Raw genomic sequence first — 7,663 nt, forward strand, 5'->3', positions numbered from 1 at the left:
AAGCAATAACTTGTCCGTTAGCTGGGCACAGTCATCATCGCTCCTTACTAGAACTCCCACATCGTCAGCGTATGCATTTGAAACCTCTTCAGCCCAGCTATTGTTATGTCTTCTAAGGTTGTGTTCAAAAGCCGTAAAAGGGGTTCCAGAGAAACCACATAAAACAACATAGCCGGGGACTTCCCTGAGGAACTCCACTAGATATCAATACTTCATTAGTATATTGTCCATTGATCGAGTTTTTGCTTCGTATGCCTCTGACGATGTTCATTAAAACCGCTAAGCTGCCATCATTGAAACCTATGTGTTTCAAGGTTCTGAACAGATATCCGTAGTTGACTCTGTCAAACGCTTTAGCAAAATCGATGAAGGCAATGCCACCATTCGCTGACGATGATGAGAAAATAGAAATAATGTCTCGATACTCACATACAGTCTTAAAAATGGTACGTCGAGGGAGACACGTCTGGTAGCATCCAACGACTTTTTCTAAAATCGGTCCCATTCGTTCTTTAATTACACGTGCAACTACCTTATAATCCGAGTTCATCAGGCTGATCGGCCTCATTTTAGTAATATCTTTCGTGTCCGTATTCCTTCCCTTTGAAAGTAGTACAGTTACACTTTCCTTGAAAGTAGCAGGAATTTCCTCTCCCCTCAAGACGTCATTTACTACTTCCGTGAATTGGGAACCTACTAGGTGCCAAAAGGTCCTATAAAACTCCACAGGCAGGCCGTCTGGGCCGGGAGACTTCCGTGAAGGTGAAGATTTGAGTATATCAAAACCCTCGTCATTCGTAATTTCTAACGTTAGACCTCTGTTCTCGTCCTCTGTAACAACAGCCTCTATTTCTGAGTTCTGTAAAGACTCTTGTACTGAGTTGTCGTCAATAGCATTTCCAGAATATAATTGCTGAAAAAACCTATGTGCTTCATTTAAGATATCCCTTTGTTCTGTCAGGACTCTGTTATCTTCCGTTCTGAGGCTGGCAATAAAATTTCTTCTTCTGTTTTTTGTGTGTTGTATCAAGTGGTAGATGGAGGTGTTTCCTGCCCCACCGTCGTTCTAATGTGTGGTTTGATTTGTAATCCCTCCAAATGTACCCTCTTGATACTTATCATTTTGGCTTTAACGTTTTTAATATTGATAAAGACGTCTTGAGCGTAAAGGTCTCTTAAGCAAGAGTAGTAAAACTCCATTGTGTGTCTTGACCACATTGCCCTTTCTTTGGCGTAGGATATCAGCGCTGCTCTTATCTTTTTCTTAGCGGCCATAGTCCACCATTCAATAGTTGTTCTATATTTAGTACGCATCCTTAAAACAGACTGCCAAGTTTCTTGCATTTTTTAAATAAAAATGGTTCAAATGGCTCTGAGCACTATGGGACTCAACTGCTGAGGTCATTAGTCCCCTAGAACTTAGAACTAGTTAAACATAACTAACCTAAGGACATCACAAACATCCATGCCCGAGGCAGGATTCGAACCTGCAACCGTAACGGTCTTGCGGTTCCAGACTGCAGCGCACGGCCACTTCGGCCGGCGCATTTTTAAAGCTAGAGCGTTTTCAGAGAGGGTGTTGATATTTAATTTCCATAGTGGGCGACCCCAATATGTCTTTTGCCTGGTTAATTTGATGCTGCACCTCACTCCGAGGTGGTCAGAGAAGGCAGCTGGTGTCAACTCGATACTACTGACTTTGGTGGCTAAAGTGGGGGTGACATATATTCTGTCGATTCTACTCTGTGTAGCACCAGTGATATATGTGAAGCGAACCAGCGTCGGATATTTTATTTCCCACGCGTCAAACCACTTCCTGTTGGTGACCAACGCCTGCAGTTCTTGGGAGAAGTTAAAATTTGGTCGCTGATCCTTTTTATTTAAAACGCAATTAAAATCTCCACCAATGACAGTTTCTGCAGGGTTTTCTTGGAGTAGAAATAAAATGTCACTTTTAAAAAAGGCTGCCCTCTCTCGTCTCGCATTGTTGCCTGATGGTGCGTAAAGGTTTAAAAAAGTGGTGTTAAAAATTTTTCACCTAATTCCCCTCCCCGACTCTAAAAGGCACCCGTTCGTCATCTCGATCCCTTCTTTAGCAAGGATGGCTGTTCCACACGCGTTTTCTGGAGCCACATTCAACACCTCTTTGTACCCTGAAACATACAGTTCTTTGACATTAACTTGCTGCAGGAAGGCGATATCTGTATCTGACTGATACAGAAAGTCCTTCAGTGCTGCTACCTTTGCTTGACTCTGAATTTTGTTTATGTTGAGGGTGGTCACGTTATATGTATGTTCCACTGTGAGACGCTACAAGACAGTAAATAGAGGACACGTTACTGGAGCCGCGTAAAATAACTTCTGGTTAGATATATACAGTGTTAATTTATTTTACTTTTATTCCATTGAAGGTTTTCCTTCTTTTATCTTTTTTTTTTCTTTCCTCTTAGAGTTCAGTGTGACAATTTTTAATAAAAAAATTCTTCCTCAAAAGGCCCTTCCGCCCCCATTGCATCGGTCTGATCCTCCTTCTCGTCCACCCAGTTAAATCGTGGCGCTGTGATGTCGAGTCCATGTCCTTGTCCAAGTCGGGTTTCATTGTCCATATCTGATGTCGTATTGTCATGCAAGGGTTCAAATGTTCCGTGTGGCGTGTCAGCCCGTTCTTGTTTCTTGTTCCGATCCGAAGACTCGCCGACCGCTTCCTTTTGTGTACCTTCGTCCTTCTTTTCGGTCTCCTGTATCTTCCTCAGCCGCTCTCTTAAAGGAGGGGCCAAGTTCTCTGCAGCTTGATTTGCTCTTCGTCTCTTTTTATTTTTTGATGATTTCGGTGAAATCGTCGGTGAAACCTTTGGTGAACTTCCTGGCGACTCTATGGAAGATCGAGGAGAAGTCACCTGTCCCGCCTTCGTGGCGGAAGATTTTTGAGCTCCGTTAACTTCGGAGTCGGCCGTTGCTGCTGTTTCTACGACACGTGAGATGGGTGATGTCATTGGTTCGTCTTCTTGCGCGCCCCCTTTTCCTTTGATGTTTCCTGAACTTGTCTGTAGTGTCCTGTCATCTGTGTGGCTGTCGGTTATTTGTTGCATCACTTCCTCTTTATGTTCATCCACTGTAGTTCCATCTGAGATGTTGGCCGTTTCGTGTGTAACTACCGCTTCGTACTCTACCATGTCTACATCAGGTATTATCGATGAAGCTTGTCGCTCGTTGGAAGAGTTGTCAGACTCAGAGGGCACGCGCGGTGCGCCCTCAGTGACGTAATTACTGGCCAGATTCTGATTGTCATCGTTAGTCAACTCCGCGGTGCTGCCCGTTTTCGTGCGCGCGTCGGAAGGTCCCGCCTGCTCGGCCATATTCTGTTGATAGGGGGCCCGGCTAGCTGCCACGGCAGCGTACGTCACTTGCATGCTAACAACTTGTCCTGGGACAGCCGCCTCGTTAGTCGGTAACTGAGGAACACGCCTTCTACTGCACTCACTTCTGACGTGACCTGTGGCGTGACATAACGCACAAGTCCGTGGCTGCCCATCATAAATTATGAGAGCGCGATGGCCACAGATATTCAAGTACGAAGGGATGTGTCTAAAGAGCTCAATCTTAATCTGTCTAACTCCATTCAAAACCGGAAACATATATTGCTCCGACCATTTTTCTGCATTATTAGATATAACCGTACCATATGGCTGAAGAGCAGCATTGATTGGTCCGGCTGGGACCTCGAACGGCAGTTCGAAAACTCTCACTGTTCGAATGCCTAGCGCAGCATGGAAAACAAGAACATCACTAACGGTTCCGTCTGCATGATTAAATTTCATTTTGCCACCATATTTGTCAACTATCGAGGAGCACAAATCAGAGGAAATCAATTTCAAAAATACAGAATTGGAAACAAAAGAAAGATGAACGCCAACAATTTCGTCTCCTGTGATCTTAACTGTTTCTGAAAGCCCCACCTTTTAATCTCAAAAGCCTTTTGCAGGTCAAATCAAAAGTGAATCTAACCGTATCTCTTCTTTCACAGTTAATTTCGTTCATTTTGTCATTTTAAGTCACTGAAAGGTGCAAAGTAAACTGTGGTGTCACCGCCAGACACCACACTTGCTAGGTGGTAGCCTTTAAATCGGCCGCCGTCCATTAGTATACGTCGGACCAGCGTGTCGCCACTGTCAGTGATTGCAGACCGAGCGCCACCACACGGCAGGTCTAGAGAGACGTCCTAGAACTCGCCCCAGTTGTACAGCAGACTTTGCTAGCGAGGCTACACTGACAAATACGCTCTCATTTGCCGAGACGATAATTAGCATAGCCTTCAGCTACGTCATTTGCTACGACCTAGCAAGGCGCCATTACCAGTTTATATTGAGATTGTAATTATGTATCATCAAGAGCGATGTTCTCCAATTATGGATTAAAGTTAAATATTACATCAACTACGTACTTTATTTGCTACTATAAATTCCCTTAACTGTTCCAGACCTCACGCCAGTCTGCGTGAGCTTAAACGTGTGCATTTCGGCATCCTCGCATAGTGACTCGGCTGTCTTGCCAAGTCACAACATAAACAAAGCGCTCTACTGACCTTCGTAACAGCCACACAGCCGCTGTTTACGCCAGCCCTCCTAGCGTTGTCGCCACACGTCCGTCCAGCTCGGCGGCCGAGCAGCGAATGCCAACTGAGCTACCGGAGGCGGAGACTTTTGTAAGTTATCCTTCCCTGTCTTTTAGTCAATCGCCCAGATAATACTAGAAAAATAACTGTAGTATTTTTCCAGTATGTTTGCAGTGTTTGCTTTAACTGTGCAGATGTATATAAAAAGAGATTACTAAAATATATTGCATTACTAAATTTCGACGCGACACAGATACCATGCAACTGTGAAATGTACACAGTACTTATCTGCTGAAAACATTTACTTGCACAAACACGCGCACAAATTACTCAACACAGAAGGTATTGTAATGGTAATCGTGAATGCCAACCCTCAATAGTGCGCATGTTTTTGACGAATTTTTACGTGAAACGCGGAGGTTTGTGATTTTTCTCCAACTAAATTTCTAATATCGGCTTAGTACGAGAATCATTTTCGTGATTTATTTGTAAACATTTCTATGCAATTTAGGACTCAAAGCTGCCCATTAAGCGATAGGTAATGGCGAAAGTAAGTAGACTACATTCTTTGTCAGTGATGTTATACTGTGTCATCTACTGTAGTCCCTATATGGTGACTCTGTAACAAACACTGATGTCCAGACCCCCCTATATCAAATATCGACCTTAATGAAAGCAATGAGCAGTGCACCACTCACTTTACACAACGTGAAAATCGAAATTCAGAACACGTTTTTCGCTTGCTTTTATAAACGCAACGCCTGAAGAGCCATTGCTAACTCAATAGCATATCAGTTAACCAAGTACCAAGAGCTGTTTTAAAGGAATAGTCACTGTGAATCAAGTATCTGATTTTGTCTACATGGTGAATTTTTAATCATTGCAAAAAAGGTAGAGTACGATTTTCTGAGGAATGTTAGAGATTCTACAAGAACAAATATTTAATCTAGAAGTTTACGTATCAGATAATATTTTAGCTAGATATAACAATATTTCATACCTAAATGTCTGGCCGCTCTTAAGCCAAAAATTCGAAATTATCTCTTAATTGGCTTCTTTGCGGGCTTTCTTTCACTGGAATGTGTTTGCGTCTACTATCGAATAGTTTAAACCGTGTCACTTTTCGTTATTAATTATGACTATGTTTGCTACTGGCTGACAACATGGTGGTTCTGACCCATGGCAACTGTCTTATTATAGGAAATGACCGATGACTGCTGAAATCGCTTGTGGCAGGCCGGACAATGAATAGTTTTCAATTATGCTATTTATACAGAACAGAACAAGGACACAGATTCAGGTGCAGATTATCGCTAAGCTTTAACGGAAAATGTGACACTTTTTTTTTTACTTAAGCAACCAATTTTTAACGTTTATCGCCTCTGATTTATGAGAACGAGTGTTCTTTTAATGGAACAGTACACACTGATTAGCCGGAACATCTACCTTATAGCCGGTTTGTCCACCTTCGGCACGGACAACAGCTGCGACTCGTCTTGGCATGGCAGCAATGAGGCCTTGGTAGGTCACTGGAGGGAGTTTTGCACCCCATCTGCACACACAATTCACATAACTGCTGCAAATTTCGGGGATGGGACAACGAGATCTGACACCACGTTCAATCACATGCCAGATGTGACACCAGTACATTAAATGGGATTCGCCATTGCGTTCCTCGTGTGACATGGCGCATGATCTTGCTGAAAACTGGCATTCCTGTTGGAAAACATGATCGTCATTAAGGGATGTACGTTGTCTGCAACCGGTGTACGATACTCCTTGGCCGTCATGGTGCCCTGCGCGAGATCCACTGGACCCAAGGATACCCATGTGAATGTTGCCAGAGCATAATGGAGGCGCCGCCACCTTGTCTCTGTGCAGCCGTACATGTGTCAAGGAGCTGTTTCCCTGGAAGACGACGGATTCGCGACCTCCTACCGGCATGATGAAGATGATGTCGGGATTCATCAGGCCATGCAACACTTTGCAGCTGCGCCAACGTCCAGTACCGTTGATCACGTGCCCATTTCAGTCGTGGTTGCCGATGTCGTGGTGTTAACATTGGCAAACGCGTAGATCGTCGGCTACGGAGGTCCGTTGTTAAGAGTGTTCGTTGCACTGTGTGTCGGACACACTTGTACTCTGCCCAGCATCAAAGTCTGATATTAGTTCCACAACAGATCGGCACATTTCCTATTTTATTAGTCTGCCCAGCCTGCCGGCCGCTGTAGCTGAGCGGTTGTAGGCGCTTCAGTCTGGAACCACGCGACCGCTACGGTCGCTCGTTCGAATCCTGCCTCGGGCATGAATGTCTGTGATGTCCTTAGGTTAGATTTAAGTAGTTCTAAATTCTAGGGGACTGATGACCTGAGATGTTAAGTCCCACAGTGCTCAGAGCCATTTGAACCATTTTCTGCCCAGTCTACGACGTCCGGTAACTGTAATGAGGGCCGCGCAGGATTAGCCGAGCGGTCTGAGGCGCTGCAGTCATGGACTATGCGGCTGGTCCCGGCGGATTTTCGAGTCCTCTCTCGGGCATGGGTGTGTGTGTTTGTCCTTAGGATAATTTAGGTTAAGTAGTGTATAAGCTTAGGGACTGATGACCTTACCAGTTACGTCCAATAAGATTTCACACACATTTGAACATTTTGAATTGTAATGAGGGGTGGCCGTCCAATCCTACGACGTCTGTACGTGGTTTCACATTTGTTTCGCTACTTGTTGAAGACACTCACCAGCACTCCTCGAACACTCGACAAGTGCAGTTTCCGAAATGCTTGTGCCGAGCCTCTAGGATATCACAATCTGCCCTCGATGAAACTCAGACAGATCACACGCCTTCCCGATTCTGCACACGGACAGCACGGTCAATGATACTACGTCACCGTGCATGTGTAGCAGTCGTTCCTCGCCAGGTGGCGCTGGCATCACCTGAACGAGTCTATATCGATGGTAAGTTGGTGGTCATTTCGTTCTGACTGGTCAGTACACTTTTCTTCTATGTTGTTGCAGAAAGTCTTCATTTCGACTGCATAATATGTGTGCAAACTG

This window comes from Schistocerca nitens, chromosome 2 (genome assembly GCF_023898315.1).
Source record: "Schistocerca nitens isolate TAMUIC-IGC-003100 chromosome 2, iqSchNite1.1, whole genome shotgun sequence".
Taxonomy (NCBI): Eukaryota; Metazoa; Arthropoda; class Insecta; order Orthoptera; family Acrididae; genus Schistocerca; species Schistocerca nitens.